At 40.7% G+C, this 18697-nt stretch overlaps 1 protein-coding gene across 9 annotated transcripts in view; it reads left to right on the top strand.

The window, feature by feature from the left end:
- The first annotated feature begins 855 nt into the window (after positions 1–855).
- Positions 856–18697, top strand: part of ZNF536 (zinc finger protein 536) — a 400005-nt gene continuing 382163 nt past the window's right edge. For 4 of the 9 annotated variants that reach the window (XM_088136087.1, XM_088136081.1, XM_088136085.1 and 1 more), the window contains exon 1: positions 4425–5355. The gene's annotated coding sequence lies outside the window, so the exon portion shown is untranslated. Of the gene's footprint in view, positions 905–3697; positions 3908–4424; positions 5356–6304; positions 6457–18697 lie in introns of those variants that run through there. The other 5 variants (XM_088136088.1, XM_088136084.1, XM_088136082.1 and 2 more) reach the window with 4 other exon arrangements.

The following is an 18697-nucleotide window of genomic DNA, read 5'->3' as shown; positions in this document are numbered from 1 at the left end:
CCCTTTAGAAGAAACGGGTGCATTTGAACACTTTTGTTTATTATAACAAAAATTCTCTCTCTCCCCCATAATTACTCTACGTCATTATATAATCCCATCACAAAGAGACTGTTGAAGGCCTCTGCTTTTGTCAAGGATGGGACACAGAATCCATAACTGCATTATTCAGCTTTGTCACCCACCCTACTCACTCCCCCCCTTCTGCTCCTTTTAATTTATTAGCCACATCTAACCTATTCCTCAATATTTTCCACCTCTTTTTGCTTGATTGCACATTCCAAGCCTTACCCGACAAACCCAACCTTTTAAAGTTGCTTTCTTTTTCTTTTTTAAAAAGTTATTTGCTTGGTAATAAAGTACGCTGGACCTGGGGGAGCAAAAAAACAATCTAAGGGTTTAAATCTATATTTCCCGATTATTTTAGACCTATAAGGGAGAGAAGCTCCATGGCGTTCTCCCCCCCCCCTTCCTTTCTTTCGTTCCTTTTTTTTCCTGGAAGTTTAATTACCGTATGCTAATTTCCTTGCCTACTACGTGATTAATTAAAATCATATTTTCATAATCATTTGGCAGTAGTATTGTCTTCGTACCATCGTGATCTTCCCTCTCTCTCTCCTTCCCCCCTTCCTCTAAATAGTGTATGTAAATAAAGTCAGCCTTAATGGAAAGCATCAAAATGCAACGCTGAAGACCTTTCTGTGTTTGCGTGCGTGCGATTGGCAACATAACTGCTTATTTACATTAAATACGCCACAAGGTTACAGTGCGGATCAACGTCACTTTATCGTTGATTACTTCTCTTAAGCGCCCGGCTTCTTGGTCTGGTGCTGTGTGATTCTGCGGGCCGCTCAGCTTTCCCTTGGAGTTTTTCAAAGATTCGGACTTGAAATAGTTTCCAGAGCAGGTAAGAAGCGAGGCTGAAATAGTCGTGGGTGCGTGTGTGTGTGTGTGGGTATCTGTATCTGTGTGTCCCCTTTCCTCCTCGCTCGCTTCCCGCCCCCCCATCGTTTTTCTCTCCCCCCCCCCCGCCTCCCTAAATAAGGAGAGATCCTTCGGATTTGTTTAGGGAAAATGACAGGCAAGGGAGGTTTGATGTATGTTTGAATCCGAAGCAGCAGCAGCAGCAGCAACAGCGGGCGGGCGGGCGGGCGGCGCGGGGGGGGGGGTAGATCTTAGAGGAATAGCTGGGTTTTAATAAGTGTGTTTACACGAGCTCAAGGTCATGCCCAAAACTGCTCTGTGTTAAACGCTTCCTCCCTCTTCCACCTGCCTAACCTGAGTTCCTTAGGCAGGGAAGGGAGAATGGGAGCGGGGGGGGGGGAGGTGGCGGGCGGGCGGCGAAAATGGACGATCGCAGCCGGTTCTTTGTAGATTATTATATCAAGGGGTCGGCATTTGGCTCATCAAAGCTAAATGCCGCAAGACCTCTCTGGTTGCTGTGAATTACGCCAAGACGACAATGGATGGAGTGTTTTTTTTCTTTTTTTGAATGGTACAATGCATTTCACCTACCCGAGCAGGGGGAGCCCGAGCCGGGAGTCGGGAATGTCTTGCGAGGTTGCCTGATCGCTATCAAGGAAAAAAAGGGGGGGGGGGAATCCTGGGGGGAGAAAGCGAAGGAGCCCCAGACCTCCTTGGTCCTCGGACGGGCTCCCAAGATCGAGCAGAGCCAGGCCGAGCGGTGGATCTGGGAGAGTTCCCCTTGGCCACTTTCTCTCTTCTCTCTCTCTCTCTCCCTCTCCCCCCCCCCCCGTTCCCAGCCCGAGCAAATGATCAAGTCAATCATGTGGGGATATGCCTCATTATTCATTGAACACAATCTTTTACAACGCTTCGCTTACGTGCAAGACTTTCTCCGCTTTGCTTTAAAACAAATGGGAAGGTAAGGAAAGACAAAAGGGACGGCGATGGGTCCTCCTCCTCCCCCTCCCCTCCAGATATTTATTCCTTTTGGAAGAAAAACAAGAGAGAGAGAGAGAGAGAGAGAGAGAGAAAGAAAGAGGAGGGATCGCAGAGTTATGATGATGAGGATTATTTTTAAGTAGGGACGCGCACCCCCCCGCCCCACGTTATCAAAGTCAGTTAGGAGTAATTGTGTCCCCCCCCCGGTTTTTTTGCATCCTCGCAACGGGGCCTGCGTGATTAAAAAATACAGTATAATTAAATATCCATAGCAGTGACGTTTGCAAGCAAAGGCTGTCAAGGGAAAAAAAAGCGAAGCCAGAATGAAGGGAGGCAAAGGAGCCATTGCATGGCGCTATAGAACTTAGCCTGAAGGACAGAGCGAGCGCCGGCGAGCCAGCCCGCGCGTTCCCTCCGTCTCCTTTTAAAATCCGTTACTTTCAAGGGATTCGGGGAGAGGGGGGGAGAGGGGACTAGAAGAAAAGGCAGACTTTAGCCGGCTTTTAATCACGCGGAGGGAGGATTTAGGAAGAATTCAGATCGCGCCTCTTCGGAGCCCCGCGTTTAAAGTTGCCCAGAAACTTTGGGGTGGGAGGGGAAGTGTCACTTTTAAATTTTAAATAAAAGCCTCGGTGCGATGTAAAGTTTTGCAAAAGTGCCTTCTTCCTCGCCCGGTTTGGCGAAGAGGGTTAGATTCCTTTGTAGGCGATGGCTTAGTGGTCGACCCAAATGGAAACGTTCAAGCGGCAGGAGAAGCCCCCTTCCCTGTCCCTCCCGAGGTCGTCGCGACCGAAGTGTACCTTCCCCCCACCCCAACGCCATTTCCCTTGAGCTTAGCCGGTCTCAAAACTTCTGCCGCGCTCTCGGGGAGTTTAAGCCAGCAATGCCATTTTGTGCTCCGTCTAATCGGCCCCCGGTTCCTCCAGCCAGAAGTGCGCCCGGGCGACAGGCTTTGGATACAGCGTCCTGCATTCACAGGCCGGCGCGGGGCGGGGCAGGGGGGGACCGCTTTGCACTTGTCTTTCAGAGCGGTTGAAAAGCTTTCTAGCAAAACTAGGAAGACTCAGGTGGGGGGAGGGGGTGGAGAGTGCCCGAGGTTCCCCCTCCCCCTCCCCCTCCCCGGAATGGAAAGCAGGCACCTGCCAGACAGAAATCCTGCGCATGGGGAAGGCGCGATTTTAAGTAACAGGTTAATAGGGAAACTTACGTTGTGGGGAGAAAACAAAGCAAAACAAACGGGCGCGCGGGAGGGGGGGGCACAGGCGGATTGATTCCTGCAAGTGAATTAAGGTGAAGCCGCGCCGTCTTCAAGGTGGGTGGTGGGAGAAGTTTTATTTTGAAGCGGGAGGGTTGGAGATTCCTCCGGGGTGACAAATTTAGTGGATCTATCACCTCCTCTTCCTGGAATTTTAGCTTGAAGGTCTGAAAATAGCCCTAAGGAGAGTGTGTGTGTGTGTGTGTGCGCCCGTACACACACACACACACACGCAGATGCACGCATGCATTCATGCATATATTCATTCATTCATTCATTCAGCAGGCCTAAAGTTATTTAAGAAATACAAGCTCACACCCTAAGTGTGTGCCAGTGTGTATATATATTTATAGAGACACATACACAATTGCACACAGAGACAGAGAGAATGCTTTGATGCTAAAGTAGGAAAAATTCCAGCTCTTAACTTCCAGCCCATCTGTTGCCTTTGCTTCATAATATAGATCGAAAGAGAAAGAAGCCTCAAGGCAAAAGGGAAAGGAAGGAACCTGGTAGCTGGCAACTTTAAAGCGGCGAATATTTGCACATTTGTGTATGCGCGCATGTCTTCGGGACCAGCAGCATTGGTTGCATTAAGAGAAAGAAAGAGAGAAGTTCATAACAGAACAAAACAAAGCGAAACATCTCCCACGGATTATCCGCGATCTGAATTAAGCTGGGGGAAGGGGGGGAGGGGGAGCGACGAGGACGACGGCATACCATCAATTCCACGGGAGATTGAATACATTGGTAGGTCCTCCGAATTGCAAAAGCCTCGGGAGGGAGTGGAAGACGCGTTTGTTTGTTTGTTTGTTTGTTTGTTTGTAATCCCCAAGGGGGCTCGATCGAGTCCTTTAGGTGCCTGGGTGGCATCGTTGCGAATCTCCCCTTCTCTTTGTCGAGCGGAGCTTGTTATGTCTACAGTAGTGTCTAGGCGGAGATGTGAGTTGTCAAGCTCTTCGTTTTCACTTTAGCTGCCCAGGAGAGCTGCTGCTGCGGCGGCGGCGGCGGCGGCGGCGGCGGCGGCGGCGGCGGGGAGGGGGCGGGCGGCTGGAGGCAAGAAGGCGAAGTTTGCCTGCCGCCTCCAAGATGCGCGACCCAAGACAAGGAGGCTCAGATAAGAGAAAGGAGCGCGCCTTGGTCGGGAGAAGCGGGGACACCACACGCGTGTCTCTGCCCGCCAGCCGGACCGGAGCTCCACTTTCCAAGCGCGCTCTTTGGACACCCCCCTTCCAGCCCCCCCCCCCGTCTCCCTTCTGTGCAGTTTAAAGTAATTCCAACAGGGGCCGTCTGTGCTGAGCTGAGCTGAGCGGATTCCCCCCGGGTCTTTTCCTGCTCTAGGCGTGTGTTTGTGGGAAAGAGACCGGGTGTATGTGTGTGCGTGTTGGGGAGAGCTTATTTTAAATGTCCCCATTAAGTTGAGGAGCCTCCTTTGGGCTCAGTCGGGCTGCTAAGGAGGATGGTCGGGCTGCCTTAAGCGTGGCGTCCTCGACCCCCCCCCCCGAAAAGTTCTAAAAAGGGATTGGCGGAACGCCTCTCCGCAAACGAGCCCGCAAAAGAAGAAGCTTTTCTTCCCTAGTTTAATATTAGCCGCGGTATTTTTACCCACTTCCACCGGATTTTGATTCTTTCTATGGAAAGTGTTCCTCTCGCCCCCACCCCACCCCCTCGCCGCAACTCTTCCCCTCTGTTTTTCTTTTTTCTTTTTTCTCCATCTCTCCAATCTTTGTTCATTGTTCAGACTTTGGAAGAAGGCTCTTCAAGTACCAAAAGGAGGGGAGCTCCCCCCCCCCGCATCTTTTCAACTCCTGCCTGATTTGAGGTTGAAATAGTAAACCTGAATAAGAGGGTTAAAAAAGGGGGAGGAGGGGGCAAACAAAGATTGGTGGTGATGGACATTTACAGCTGTAATTAACTTCAAGATGCTTCAAGAAGGATCAAATCCGTACTGGTGACTCGATTGGCTTCTCAGATCTGTCCTGTGCAGGGTGCTGGATCCCTACGTTTACCTGATCGCCATTTCCCTGAATTATTCACTACCGATCCGGGAGCAGAATTGCATAATTTGGATTCTTCCCCTCCCTCCCCCGCGAAAGAAACTTGCTGGCAAAGCAAACCCAAACCTAAATCTCTAGCGGTCCCTCAAACCCATCTCCTTCGATCTCCACGATGATTCAGGGGTCAGACCTAACTGAAAAGTAAGTGACCTGCAAACGTGCGTGCATAGGTTGTGCGAAGAAGGGGGGGGGCGCTTTGGAAGAATCTTAGACTTAAAGGGAGGGGAGTATTTGGTTTTGCTCTGCTCTGCTTTCTTAATTCCTTCCTCAACTGGGAAGTAATGCAAGTTAATTTTGTTTCCCCTTGCCATGATGCCTGTACCAGTTGTGAATCTATTGGACTGTTGGTATGTGTGTGTAGAGAGAGAGTGTGCTTAATCCAGTGGTCACTGGGGGAAATGGGCGCTATACTCAGCTGCTACTGTTGTGGACTGGGAGGATTTTGTCTGACCTTGTCATCTTCCAATAGTTCATAAGGAACGGAGGGACTCCCAGATTTGCCTGCCTGTCTGCAGAATGATTTGGTCATCTGTAGGATTTTGATAAAACATCTAAAATTGGACAAGAAGCCAATAGGATAGCAATTAAAAAAAAATAAAACAAAAACCAATGAGTTGATTTCTAATTGCTTGCCTCCCCCCCCCACCCCCCATCTTCATATACTAGTCAGGAGTTAAAGATCATTGGAGGACTGAGAAATGTCTGAAATCTTGGGCATTTGCAGATAGCTGCCTTTGAAATTCTGTCCTCTGTCTTCAGTGGAGGAGTTGTTTACAAGTACTGTTATGGAAATGTGATTTTAAAACAAATCTGCCAACTGCTATTTTAAAAGTAGGGTATTTAAGACTGCCTTTCCATGGGGGTGAATGAGTGTGTGTACGTGTACCCGCATGGGATGCAATTGATCCAAGGGATCAAAAGTGTTAAAGCAAGTAGGGGTGCTGTTGCGTGGCTCTCTTTGCTGAAGGCTGTTTTAGTTATGATGTCATTCTGATAGTGGAGAGTGAATGTCTCCAGATTCTACCATTAAACGCTTGGCCAATCTGCTGGTAATGGTAGCACTGACATGTTTGGTCTTTGACAATTGCAAGCCTGATGCGTCCTAGGAATTAACTTCTTCATTTCCTGATGAAGAGAGAGCTCTCTAGCTTGGAGATTTGCAAAAGCAACAGCACTTCTGTGGGCAGCCGTTGCATCGTCTCAGGGCTTTTATCAAAGGATAGCTATCCTAAACACAGAAAGGTAGTATCTGTACTTCTGCTGAGCATCTGAAGTTCACGTTAGCTTATGTTGCTGTAGGGTAACGAGCAGTCCTTATTTTCAGTTTGGAGAATTTGAGATGGGGCTTGATTTCTTAAAAAAAAATTAGGGGAACCCAGATAAATACTCTCAGCAAACGCATCATCTAAGCATTTGTTTTTTTCCCCCCTAATTTTGTGTCTGCTTGTTTGTGTATCCCCTTACAATATTTAATATGTAACATTTTCCCCACAAACCCAACATTTGCAAGTGAAATGCCTCAAGATAATTGAAAATATATACCTGCTGCCATTTGATCCATCTATTTAGGTTAGTTGGTCTGAATATTTTAATTTTTCAAAGGAAGTAAGTTCCTCCATCATTTGGGATTCCAGCTGGTGGTTTTCCTCACTGCGAGGAATGTTTACAGATATATATTCCTATTTTAGGTATTGTTTCAGGGTTATAATGTCACTGACTGTTTTAAAATTGTATTCAGTATTCGGTACTTATTTTTATTTACTGTTCTGTTGGTGTTTTGTGATGCTAAAAACTTTTGCATGTGGAAGCAGATTTATACTTAGGTTAGACTTGCCAGAATTAGACTGATGCCCTCAAATTATTTCTACCTAAAAGCAACCTTTTGTCAGAAGTTAGGAAACTGAATTTGTGGAGAACGCTTGACATACATTGATAGTGATACCCTGCACTACTGGGATGGGGGAAAAGTCCTAACAATCAGGATATTTAAGTTCTCAGCACTGTTCAGCTTTCTGGGGCTCGGTTGCAACTTGCCCCAAATCATCATCTTCATGAGAGAAGTAATGAAATACTGCTTTTGTATCTAAGAAAGATATAATAATACCACCTTCTTTACAGGACAGATTCTATTTTGCAGCAATGCTGTGAGCCAAACTTGCTAGATTTTCAGGAAAGAAAGATGACAAATGGGATTGCTTACATACCATGTGAACCTGAGTTGACTGAGTTTGTAATGGAACAGACCCATCAAATCCATCAGAGCTTTTATCAGGACTGCACTTTTTCTTAACACACACAAATTTCCCTTAAATGAAAATAATTTTGCCCCCACTCACTCCCTTTTACCCTTCTCTGAAGGTTACTATGGAGTAATATGTATGTCAGATATCACACAGGTGTCTTCTGGGTGCTTCTGATATGAAAGGACTGGACTGAATTGATGGGAATTTTATAAAAAAGGAAGAACCAAAAGCATGCTCAGGTTTAAAGAGCATTTCTTAACAAAATGATTTAACATTATTTGCTGATGTTAAAATACCTGTTTTGTCAATTCTATGGATTTCTGGATAGATGTGGCTAAAATTAGACTTTAATGAAAAACAGAGGGGACGGAACGGCATTTTAAAAATGCCTCCCTTCCCACTTACAAGTTTCTTGCATTAAGTTACTGCTTTGGATCTTGAGGAACAATGTGGTTTTAGAACAGAAAAACTGAAAAATCAAACACATATTTCTGATTTTAAAAAATCTGAAGGGCTAAATTTGCTATAGCAAAATCCCTTGAGAAACTGTATTTGTTGAAGAAGAGAAAGGGGCATTAGGTTCAGAAATAAAATGTTTCTGTAACAGTGGGTAACTTCAGGAGAGAGTAGAGCAGTGAAAGCTGTAAGTCTTCCAGTTTTGTGAAAGATCTAGTTGAAAGTCCAAGACTGAGAGTTACTGGATGTGGGCATGGAAAATGGAAGTTAAAAAAGTACAATGCTGTGGGGAGAATCACACTTTAGTCATGACACTGTTTTTGATTTGATGGGTGTTTGATAGTCATCTTGGAATGAATTGATGCTATCTGTCCATTTCCTCAATTTCAGTGGGAAAAATAACACCCCAAAACACTGCTAGAGTGATAAGGTTGAGTTAGCTACAGGATATGAAGTGTCTTTTTTCATTTTTCCCTGTGATCCACATTAAAACTAATAATGTATCTTTCGTTCAGGTGAGAAAAAATATACTATCATTTCCTTGCTATAATACTCTAGTGTCTGAATGTCAAACATCTAACAGTGGGTTTACAAACCTGATGATTCTGGTAACCAAAGCCGTGTAGAATTTTCTAGTCAGCATCTTGGCTAGCTGAATAACCAAATGGATCTCTAGGAATAGTTTTGGAGAAAGTAACTGCTGTATTGCTAGTAAACTACTTACCTTCCCATCTCAGGTTGAAGCTTGTTAAGGAGATTCTTATGCATGCTTGTTGAGAAGCAAGTTCAACTCTATTCAGTGGGTCTTACTTCTCGTCAGGGTGTTCACTAGATTGCAATTTCAGCTTGCTTAGTGTGTTTAAAAAGTGCATTATGAAAAAATTAGTCTTTATAGGTCTGTGTTTGTTCAAATCAGCTGGGACCATATCAAAATGCATTGTTTGGTCATAATATTGGAACACTTGAAACATACATCAAGAAAATGATTCCAGAATATCCCCAGTGGTTTAGAATCTGGCTCCTAATATTTTATACTTTCCTTGATAGTCTGTGGTAGACTTCAAACCAAGGAAAAATATCGTTTTTAAGAAAAGGTTAACATTGTAAACTCTACTTTGTTACCCATTGTGCTCAGACTTCTGAGAGAAGCAACTATCAGTGTCGCAGAAGCAAATTTTAATAATGCTTTGCCTTAGCACAGCCACAGCTGGGTGATTGGGTATGTAGGTAACTATGTAAGTGCATGCGTGTGTTTCAAATTCATCTTTCCTATTTAATGTTCAGGTCAACAGGTAAAAAAGATCCACCTGCCCAAGTGAAATTTGGCAGTCCCCCCTCACCTCCAGGGTTTAAAGCAAAATAATCCCATAGAAAATATTTTTAGTAGAGTTGATGAAAATTGAAGGTGTCCAAGACCAAGATTTTTTTTTTTTTTTTTGAAAAGCAGACCCCTGCTGTTATTTCTAATTATTCAGAGTGGAAGAGAAAGCTACGTCATGTTGCTGGAATTATGGAACAAAACCATGATTAGAAACTAAAACAGCCAGATTGTGTCCAAGGAACATGATACCGCTTTTGTTAGAGATGTGTTTTATATTTAAGTATTATGGCTGTAATCTAGAGAGTCACTTCAGGTATCTCCAAAGGGATGGGCATGCAATTTTGTTTTTTGTTTAATTTAGGCATGCATAGTGGGATTTATGATTTTATTGCCTTGAACAGAGGATCATAAAATCATATTACAACTTGTTTTGAAGATTCCTTTCAGTTTTAGAAGAAGTGCCTGGATATGATGGGGCTTGTGTTTGAGGAATGAAGGTTCAGATTTATTATGAGTATCAATAGTTAATGCATGTTTTTCTCTGCCCTGGTTTTCATCAACTATCAATATTTATCTGTTTGTCCATTTGCCTTTCTCTATTGCATTTATATGGGAATCTTGCTGTCACAGTGGTTCCCCCCAAAAGGAAAAGAAAACAAATGGGCAGTTTTTTTGTGTGTTGGGGGGAAATCATTGTTGGAATAGTATGAGTTTCACTGAACCTATCGCTAGCTGAAAGAACATTATGCACCGCAAAGTTTTTAACAACAGAAAATGATTTAGCCAAAGTACTGCAGACAAACATAAACCAGCTAAAGTTAAGCAGGTCTGAATACCATTCATTTCAGCAAGAGTGAATTAAGAACATCCTTAGTTTTCTCCCAGAAATTAACAGCTCTCCAAAGAGCTTAACTTTGGCACAGACATATTAGATTCGGCCCTTTGCTGAGACGCTGTCAGACATATTTACCATGGAAAGGGCCTTTATTCTATTTAAGAAGCATCTTGTTCAATCCTTTTTCCATGTCTGGGTATGCATGGTATAGGCTTTTAGGGCAACTCCTCATGAGACAACAGGGTTGTTTCGGTGCTTTGCGGTTTGTTTGATACAATTTTCATGGTGTAGTACATGTATTTCAAATGCCTGCAACTCTGTTGCATGTTGATTGGCAAACTGGGGGATGTGATCAAGAGCTGGACATTATCACTTGGAATTTTTCAGTGGAAGCTTACAACCCTTGCAAATCACCAAGGGGTACAAGGATGTCAATAAATAATGGGTGAAATTATACCAAAGCAAGATTTCCCCCCTCAATTTTCCAGTCCAGCCTACAGCCCAGGGATTTCCTAATGATCTGCCATCCAAATGCTAACCCAGACTCCAAGTCTGTGTAGTTTCCAGTACTAACTATGAAATGAAAGGTATTTGTGACAGCTTGCTACTCCTTTGGATGTTATAAAAACAATGGGAGAATGGGAAACAGGAGTTTTGCATGCTCTCTCTTTTACACAAGATGTAATATTCAGAACTGACAATCCTACATATTCCCTGTAACATTAAGTACTGGAGGATCATTTCAGAAGTACTATTAGTATTGGATTTAGCATGCCACTCTAGTTATATCTCATTTGTAGTGTTTCTGACCAGTGAAAACTAACAACTGGATTGCCCCACTATCTTTTTTCTCCTTCCTGTGGGGCAGGTCCATGCCCCACCTTTATCCCTTTTTCTGTATGATATTCAAGAGAAGTGCAGATCACACATGAAAATTAAGTGCTCTGCCAGCGTAAGTGAAACTGAAGTGGTTGAATATGGTCAGTGAAATGATAAAGCTGCAGAAAACCTTTTGCTAAATGTGGCTGATATATGAGACTGGCTGGCCTTTTTCCTGTTCTGAAAAGTTCTTATATTGATGAATCTGCAAGGATGTGCAATGATTAGGCTTCATTTTGATATACAGCAGTATCACGGTCTCTATAGGCGTGCATTGACATTTCCTTCTGAGCTCTGTGATGGAACTAAATAGTAAGGTTGAATGGTGCTCAAGAGTTTGCTGGTTCTGTCTTCCCTTTTTTCTTCTTTCTTTGGCATTGCATTAAGGACATAACGCAATAGAGGCACCAAATGAAGAGCTGAAGGATTTATGTCAGAAACGACCAATTTGAATCCCTACTTTAAGTAGCTCCATACTGAAAATCTTAGTGCTGTTCTGTTTTTATTTTGTAGTGAAAAGGACTTCTATTTTTTTGTTACGTTTTTAAACTGTCGCTTGAAAAATTATCTGTTTAAGCTGAAGTCTCCAATATTTGCAGAAATTGGCACTGATGTTCTTAGAATGAAACTAAAATATTCCTGATGTTGGTATCATCAGTTGCCCATATCAAATGTTATCTTTTTTGTCAGAAGTGACACATAGTAAATCTGTCTTCAATGCAAACAAAATAATGCTGCTTAATTACTCCTGAACCCTTAATTTGGTAGTAAAACCACTACCTAATGAAATACAATTCCCAGAAACTTTGTTATGTAAAAATTGCTAAAAGACAAGGGTCAGGATTTTTAATATATATATGTTTTGTCTGTGTTTATTCAAACGCATTTTGTCTACAGAAAGTCTTTGATCAGTTGAAATAGTTACAGTATACAATTGTATGTAGCCTAGTAGGAGGAGAGCTGTCTTAGTCTATGGCAGTGTTTCTCAACCTTGGCAACTTTAAGATGTGTGGACTTCAACTCCCAGAATTGCTGGCTGGGAATTCCTGGAGTTGAAGTCCACACATCTGAAAGTTGCTAAGGTTGAGAAACACTAGTCTATGGTAACCAAAAATCAGAAGGAGTCTGATGGCACCTTTTCAGACCAACACATTTTATTAAAATACATAAGCTTTTCTCCATTCCTCTGATGAAGTGGGCTGTAGCTCATGAAAGTTTGTGCCTTTTAATAACATGTATTAAAAGATGCCACCAGACTCCTGATTTTCATATAGCAGAGTGATTTTTGCCTAGCTTAATTACAGATCACATGGTCAGTGTTATGGATGAAAGATGGAGAATCTATAGACCTCCAGATGTTGGCCATACTGGCTGGAGAAACTTGGAGTTGTTATTCAGCAACACTTGGAGGGTCATCTATTCCCCAAATATGGCAAAAGCCTTATTCCAACCCTGTCACTTATGAGGCTTTGCCTTAACTATTCTTGGATACAGTAACCAAAGTGTTATCCCTTGAAAAATACACATTTCCTGCCATACTTTCATGAAAAGAGATTTATGGAATTTATTCTTAATGCAGATGAAGGGCTGTTCCTTCAATTGTTTTATTTTTTTCTCTGTTTGTTTCAACTTTGTAAAGTGAAGTTATAACCAAATAACCAGAAGGCTACTTTTGCCCCTTTTCATTGGATGTAGACAATTGAGGTAGCCTTAGAATTTGAACTTAAATGGGAGAATTTGTCCTTCCCTATGTAAGGACAAGATGGAGAGTAAAACATATGAGTTAAAAGGTTACACATGATTGGTTAGTGAGCTGAGAGCTTCAGGATTGGTTGGAAATTCTGGCCAAGAGACAATTCAATTATTCATTTGTTGGAAGTAGACCTGCAGAACAAAGTTGGTTGGCTTCTATTAATTTTCCCAGCAGTGTGCTGAGTAGAATAGAAGGGCATATATCTTCAGAGATTAAGTTGCTTTGTTTGTTGTAGTTTAGTGAACACATTCTCTTTGACTATGCTTTTCAGGAAGGACACTGTCCTGCTGAAGCTGGTGTATGACAGCTGCTTATAATTTGGGATTATAAACTCCATCAGAGACCTAAAAGTAACTAAAGCTACAAGGCAGAATGGTTGACCACCCTTAGTCCACACCTTAGGGATGGGTGACCTGTGGTGGCATTGGTAACGAATTCTAAGTAATAATGTTTTAAAGTATATTTTATTATGATTAAGAGGCATGTGCTAAGTAAGTCACAGTAGTGTGGTTATGTGTATGTGGAATAAAATTTGCATGCAACAAATTAAATAAAACCTCCACATATGACAAAGAGAAAACAGTGAGTCATAGCAGTGAAGTATATAATTATAATAATGAAGTACTCTCTCTTGCTGTCTCTCATAAGCATATTAGGAAAAGAACTAAAGAATGATCACATTACTTTATTCCAAATAAACATCTAACAATATTTAAGGCTAATATTGGGGGGAAGGGAACGGGCACTGCCTATTTAACTAAGTTTTAACAAGCCTTTGTTTTTTGTCTTGGGACAAAAATAAGCATAGTTTAACTTTTAGAAGAAGAACCAGCATGATAAAAAATGGGCTAAAATGGAAAGCAAAAGTTTTTACTAAAGGATCATGATGTTGATCTGTGAAGAACATTTGAAAGAGGTGCTTTGCAAAGTAGATGAATATAGTGGTGCTCCTTAAAGCGTTAAGGAAGCTGGACCATCCAGAAGGGTTATGTGGCTGCTATAAAGGCTGTCTCCTGCTGTCTGAGCAACTGGATCCATGGCCAGCTCTGTCACTTTACTGGAAGTGTTGACAAAAGTGTTGCCTGTGGGTATACACAGGCAGGCAATCAGGGATAGTCTTTGAAGCAGCTACATGAGAGGGACTCTTCATTCATGCTAACACCCTTTGTGAAACATCCCTTCTGAATGTTTTGTACAGCCCTACTGCAAAGTTCGAAGAAGTTAAGATATCACACAATCACCAGTCTATCAACAGTTCTTGCTCTGATGAAACACAATTTCCCTTTCTAAAAGTAATAGGATTGGAGAGACCTTGATGAGATGCTTCTTGTAGCTGGAACATGGTACTCCCCACCCAGCGTTTTCCTGGCATGTAAAGAAAAGAGAAATGGAAATAGTGGGAATTAGTAGTAGTTCCTGTTTTTTGTTTTTGTTTTTAATGAAGAAACTGGTTCTTCTAGTCTCTTAAGCGTCAAATTGTTCTCAACATTTCAGGAAGATCCACTTGGTTCTGATCCCTTTGGAAAGAATTCTGACTTATCTCAGAGCCACAAAATTTCTCGAAACCAACATGATTTGACTTAGGAAGCAGCCAAATCCAAGGCATATCTGAGATGCTGATAAAAATGTAAACTCCTCTGCAGCACCATGTTATTATCTGTTCATATCATACTGGCTTCTATCTCAAATTCAACATTTGCTGACATCTTTAATTATATATAGTTCATATATTAACTTCTCTCCCTCTCTTACTTTCAAGGAAAGAATGCTCAGTGTAGGTAAGCAGTAGCTTCTTTTGGGGTGTTGTGTGTTTGCTTTGGATGTGATTCATCTTAGTATGAATCTGACATTATGGAAATCTGTATGTAGCAGCTACTATCCTGGAAAAGTGTGTGCAGAACATACGGTTTCTCCAGGAATCTGTTTAGATTGGGAAGGAAGCAATGATGGTGAGGTGTGGGGACAGTAGAGCTCAAAATAGTGATGAGTTTTACATGGGACCACTTAGCTAGCAAGATAATTGGACGGTTTAGGATAATTCACAACTCACTTGTCATCAAGGTAAAATGTAAGGCTAGATTTGGGATAAAATTAATCTAGAGTGTCTTTCAATCAGAGCAGTGAAAATACTTGTAATTTAAGCATGAAACTTACTGGATTGGCTGGAACTTACATTTGACTTTCTTTTTGCCATCCTTAATAACATATTTAATAACTCAGAGGGCAAGATAAACTCTAATTTTCTTTTTCATATATAAAAATGCTATTAGAGAAAAAGCTGATGTCTCATTCAAGTTGAGGTAGAGACCTGATGACTTCACGATGCATCTTGGCAACAGCACAAAAGTGGTTTGCCATTGTCCACTTCTGGGAGGCATAGCAAAACTTTCCCCAATTAGCAATTTCCTGCTTTACTTTTCTCATAGACACCAGAACCAAAGGAATCCACTGAATGTTTCTGATATCTGTTCTTTTTCGGTCAAGATTTTTGGTGAAAATTATTAAATTGCCTTGAGATAAACTTTTGTGAAATTTTAGTGAGTATTTGAATCTGTTTTGTTCAGTTGGTCTGTTATTCACTGTGTCTAGCTTTGAAGTCGGTGGACCAATCTTGTATCATGTTAATAATTCAATTTCAGATGACATTTGGTTTAGACTAAAGCTCTATTTTAAAAATGCTTGACCAACACTGGCAAATTCTAAGGTCTATTAACAGCCAGGGAACATTTAAGTATTGGAAACTCTATAGTGAACACAAAATTTGTTTAAAATTCTCTTACTGCCAGTAAAATTACGCTTGCTAAGATGACAAAAAAGTTGGAAACATTCTGCAAATCACTATGCAAACAGTTTCTAAATCAGGACAAATGTGTGGTTAAATTATCATATGCATGTTTAAACATCCACGTATATACAGATCTGGGAGCCATTTCCCTTACTCTCTATACACTTTGAAGTACGACATTGACAGTTGTTTTTTTGTACGGCTGTTGCAACTATATAAAGTAGATTAGACGGCTTTGGAAACAAGTTCAGTCCAACTGATGTTTGACATTCTCATTCTGTGCAACATGCATTCAAGCATCTCTTTCAACTCAACTTATATATGCATATTCTGGTACCTTTGTTTAAATGCCTCATGGTCTATTTTTGAGATGGGAAGGGGGTAGTAATGGGACTGTTTTGATTTGATGTTGGATAGTTTTCTATTCCAGTTTGTCCTGTTTGGACAAAAGCTTCACAAATTTTAGCCAAGCCAAATGTTTCTAATTAGAGAAATGTAACATTTCATAACTCTGTGCCAGGCCTTGATGTTGCGCCATGTTGAAATTTCATTAATGTGTCCTTTATAAGAATTTCTTTAGGTGATGTTTTCATAGTTCAGTAAGCTAGCCTGACCAATGTATTTTTCATGTAACCCCCCCCCCCCAACTTAGTTCAGAACAAACAACAAATCTTGGAATGAATTCTGTAAATCTTTCTTTCCTTTCTTCAGTTCCTGTTGGAAAAGCAACTGGATTAAGCATAATAGAGTCATTGCAGTCTACTCTTGTTGACATGTGGGGTCAGAGAGCAACAGCTGGTCAATAGCACCCCTATTGGGTCATCCTTGCAACCAATATTATCTCTGAATTATGACAAAGGCATCAAAACTTTACAATTAGCTTACCATTTTATTAAGCTACTTTTAAATGTATTTATAGAAGGGTAAAAAAACCAGTTGGTATGAATCACAGAGGCCTTTTTTGTGGAATATACGTTAAAGTTTGTCAATCATATCAAAGTTTACGAATCAAGCTAAAGAAAGTAATCAATGTATTTATGCACGTATTGAACCTGCTCTCATATATTTGTCTCCCGACCAGTTTACAACAAAGTTAAAAAGCAAAAACTTTATCACCTTCATAAAAAAGACAATTATACAAAGAACTGCATTATTTGTCAACTACTAGAATTAATTTATTCTGTTTTTTCTTATTAGGAAGATTCCTTTTTCCTGTAAGATACGCATGAGAATTTCTGTTATGCAACACAAATAAATTACAGACATTTTATTTGCATAGTCAAGCCAAAACGTCTTTTGATTTTTCAGTCTCTTCTAAATGTAAGCTGTGCTTAAATTCCAGTGCTAGCTGCACCTTGTTTTGGATAATGCTAATTACTTGGTTATTGTACATAAGAATTTATTTTCTAGTTCTATGTATGATTGCCTCCTGTTATGATCATTATTTAGGAGAGAGGTGACTTTTATATGTGGAGTAGGAATAATTTTATTTTCACAAAAATGAGGGACTGAACAACAGTCCCTAATCAACAAAGAATATTCCTTCAAATTACTTATACTACTACTACTACTACTACTGTTACTACTACTACTACTAATAATAATAATTTTAAAACAGTTCTAATATTCTGTTTTCCCTTAACAGTTGCTGGACATTATGGTGGATACATATTGATATATTTCTTAGAAATATTAAAGATTGACAGTTAGGATTTCGTTAGTTTTCTTCCATTAAGGTTCAGTTGCATTCTTAAAGATTTTAGTAGTAAAAACATCAATTGATTTTTTTTCCTTGTGAAATGGAAAACATGATCAGCAAGAAAGATGCCCCCTAGTTCTATAGAATCTATAAAACAGAAGATCACAGAACAGATCTTCAGCTGAAGCATAGCACTTGGAATAGCTCAAGGAATAATATAGAAGAATCTTTTGGGGTTCAAAATATGCCTACTTAATTGGACAAATCACAGATTTATATTCTAGTGCAACTATAAATGGATTCATACCTTACATAGTTCTCTAGCTGTATAAGGCACAAATTGCATTTTAAAATTCAGTTGCCAGTGCTAAGAAACTGGTGTCTAGCAGATGTTCGTGTGTGTGTGTGTGTATTTGAAATAGAGAGATTCCTTAAGTAAATTTGTAAAACCTGCACTATCCCTTACTTCTGTTTTTTCCTTGCAGGGAAAAAGAGACTCGAATGCACCTGCTAGCTGTAGAACATATCTATAGTTAAAGGCAGGCAGAGATAGTGAGAGCAATTAAGAAAAAGACCATTGGAGCTATGGAGCCATTAGCACCAGAGTCAGATTCTTTCACTTGTCTGAAGTCAAGAAACTTTTTGTATTCCAAACAAAAAATGAGATTACCTCAATGCCAGATTCTTCGCTCTTTCCAGATACTTTGCAAAACAATGATTTTGTGGTTCTTTTAACGTATTTTGAAGGCTGGATTTCTTAACCACTTAATGCAGTTTTTACTTTGAAATAAATATATACATTCATACCCATCTTACCCCTTTTGGGACAAGAATAATGCAAGGTGCAGAAAAGGAAGAAATAGTAAGCCAAAGAAACTAAAGGTATGAGATGTGATTGATAGATAGATAGATAGATAGATAGATAGATAGATAGATAGATAGATAGATTACACTGAGAGGATTCACAGTACTTCTCCATATCTTTCTACTTTGCAGGCCATCCTTACTTCCAGATCTATACACTGCTTCGTGCATTATCTTTTCTTCTTTAAACTTCTCATCTCTGTCTTTCTGAAGATCTCATCACCAGTCAAGACTTCCTCAGTCTTTCCCTTCCTCTAGACCCATTCATCTGTTTTACGATTCACGCATTCTGTGACAAAACCTCAACGTACTTCTTTCATACTGATCATTCACATTTGTATTCAATCCACATTCATTTAGCTTCCATTCATTCATGATCCTAGCTCTTCTTGTTGTATCATACACACTTAAGTACTGCATTTCCCTTTACATTCAACTTTTATGTTTTTCTGAATATATCCAGCTCTCACTTCCATGTAACAAAGTGAGCATAAGCATGCTTTTATACACAGCCCTTTTGCTTCTTTCAACAAACATTTATTCCTCACAAAAGATTATATATACCAAGTCTCTACCAGCTTCTGCACATCCATTTTCCCATATTTAGTAAACATTTTACCAAAATATCCAAATTCATTTACTTGCTCT

Source organism: Python bivittatus, unplaced genomic scaffold, assembly GCF_059951505.1.
Source record: "Python bivittatus isolate LINGU-HERP-01145 unplaced genomic scaffold, Pbiv_v1 ctg000190_np1212, whole genome shotgun sequence".
Classification (NCBI taxonomy): Eukaryota; Metazoa; Chordata; class Lepidosauria; order Squamata; family Pythonidae; genus Python; species Python bivittatus.
This window is presented reverse-complemented; position numbering and strand designations above follow the sequence as displayed.